Raw genomic sequence first — 2,981 nt, 5'->3', positions numbered from 1 at the left:
TATTTAAAAAACCTTGACCCTCTAACACTTGCTCTCTCTATTCGTTTTCTAACTGCTTGTTTTCTTTTAAAAAAGGCCTCTAACACTAGCTTTCTTTTTAATATATATATATATATATATATATATGTGTGTGTGTGTGTGTGTGTGTGTGTGTGTGTGTGACCCTGGGCCACAAAACTAGTCATAAGGGTCAATTTTCTGATATTGAGATTTATGCATCATCATAATCTGAATAAATAGTCTTTCCATTGATGTATGGTTTGTTGGACAATATTTGTCTGAGATGCAACTATTTGTAAATCTGGAATCTGAGGGAGCAAAAAAATCTAAATATTGAGAAAATCACCTTTAAAGTTGTTCAAATGAAGTTCTTAGCAATGCATATTACTAATCAAAAATGTTGTTTTGGTATATTTACGGTAAGAAATGTACAAAATATCTTCATGGAACATGATCTTAATATCCTAATGATTTTTGGCATAAAAGAAAAATGTATAATTGTGATCCATACAATGTATTGTTGGCTATTGCTGCAGATATAGCTGTGCTGCTTATGACTGCTTCTGTGCTGCAGGGTCACATATTATATATATTTATAAAACAGTTAGTGAGAGAGTGAGTGTGTGTAAATATAGCGGCAAGATTTATAGCAGCCTGCAAACTCCTGAAGGACAAACAGCCAAGAAACCTGTGAATATATAACTCACACCAAACCAACCACATGACAGATAATGCTGATTACAGTTACCCAGTTTATTAGTTAAATAACACTTAAATAATCTTGTTACACAACCTTTACTATATCATATATGTATCCAGATGTTTTAATGCCATTATTTGAATATTACTTGTTCAGATGTTATTTCAATTGCTATATTGTTCCGAATCACACTGTTGTATATGTTCACTTCTATGCATGCAATGCAAAATATGCTTTTGTCATGTCAATAAAGATGACTGAATTGAATTGAGAGGCTATTCCTCGATTCTGATTGATCACTTGAACGCCCTTAGCAACATAAACAATCAATAAAACAGCATTAAAGCTGTTCCGTGTATTATGTATTCCAGCAATATTAGCTGTTTGTTATTTATTTAATGAAGTATGAGTTATGTTGCAGCTCTCGTCTTTAATTATGAGACCCGCTCTTCGCCGTCTGACGCTTCTCATGCTGAGTGATAAGCAGATAATAAACAACACAAAAATAAAACATAAAAATAAGCGACGGATGATCAGAGCTGCTTTTGCTGTTTTACTGAGACTGAACTGATCTTAAACAGCACGCAGGATCAGTGACAGATCTGATACTGTACTGACATGCACTCTAAATACTTCTCAAATTCACGACTGAATATAGTATCCTACACCTTTTTTTCTTTCTAAAAAAACAGCAAGTAACACATTGAATTAAATGTTCATTTTAAAAAGTAGTTGAAAAATAGCATATAAAATAATCTTTACTTACAACTTCAAAAAAATAAATAAATTCTAGCATGCAGCAGCATCTGAAAAGTCCAAATACACTTTCTAAAATAAAGATATATTTATCAGAGAACCGGAATCACTTGAGATATGAAGTCTTGTTTTCTCAACAATGCTTCAAAATTAAGCGAGTAAACAAGAAATAAAAATATCCGCCACAAAGACTTAATTCAGTGGGAAAACAAGATTATTTTTCTGTCCTCTTTAAAGTTCCTGTAACATATTCAGTATGTGCTTTCTCATCCTCGGGAAATAACAGCATTAGTGTGTGAAGTCAGGAGAGGGCAGCGTTTCCAACAAAACAGCACAGGCCTGTCCTCTGAGAGACTCTTACACATGCGAACCTCTCAGGAGCTTCAGTTAAAGCCAACATTTAAACCCTGTCATCATTTCCTCCTGAGTTATGAGATGTTTTAAACAATGCTATTGCTGTATAAAAATGACTGCACTGTAAAAAAAATTAAGAAAAAGCTGAGCCAACTTAAAATGTTTAAGCTTCAGCAGATTTGTGAGTTTTCTCAACTTCTTGTTTTAAGTTTATACAACAAAAAATTTGAGACAACTCAAAAATATCTAGTATAGAAGTCAGTGTATAGAAGACAGTGTATAGAAGACAGTGGGGACCAGAAACTGTTTGCTCAAAAATTCTTCAAAATATCTTCTTTTGCGTGGTTCAGCAGAGGAAAGAAACTCATTCAGCTCTGGAACAAGATAATGGTGAGTAAATGATGACAGGATTTTCATTTTTGGCTGAACTTTCCCTTTATACTCTGTCCTGCTCCTGATCATTATCTATCACCAAGCAAACATCACAGACATGAAGCAAGGCTCGATTATGACACATTTCATGAAGCGTAACCTGCGCAAAAGGTTCCGAGCTGTGAACAACAGGAACTGAACTCGGAGAGCATCCGCTGGCTTTATATGGGCTTCCGCTGCTTTGCTGTCCTTGAATAATGCGTTCTCTTTTCTTCTGTGCTCCACTTCTGCTGTTGCCAGTGGAAATGGTTTCCTGGCAACCCTCATCTGCAGAGAGATGACAGGCTGAGGTCATTCTGCGAGTCCAACATCAGTCTGTGCATGAAAGCATGTTCGCTAAAGGTGAGGTGAAATGCATTGAAATGCGTGAGAGTTTCAGCAGAACAGCATCTCAGGATCTCCAAATGCACACCTCAGATGTTCCCAGCTACCAGTCTAACTAAAACGTTTTTTTTGCACTAATGTTTTGACAATAATGCATTACAATATGGCATTGCTCCCTAAAAAAGTAGCTAAATGCATTGGGTGCGCCTCAAATCACGTACTTATGCACTATTCTATAATGTTCTGTGGTATAGACGGTTCTATTGGGCGCGTGCACCTGGCCCTAAGTTAACTTAAAGGCAGTTAAAGTTAAAGTGATGAGTAGACTTAAGTTGGGCTCATGTTGTTGTGCTGTGGGATGTGTTTCCCATACATTTATTTAATTGTGGCGACCCGTCCGATATCGAAACTGACC

This window comes from Onychostoma macrolepis, chromosome 19 (genome assembly GCF_012432095.1).
Source record: "Onychostoma macrolepis isolate SWU-2019 chromosome 19, ASM1243209v1, whole genome shotgun sequence".
NCBI lineage: Eukaryota > Metazoa > Chordata > Actinopteri > Cypriniformes > Cyprinidae > Onychostoma > Onychostoma macrolepis.
Note: the sequence above shows the minus strand (reverse complement) of the source record.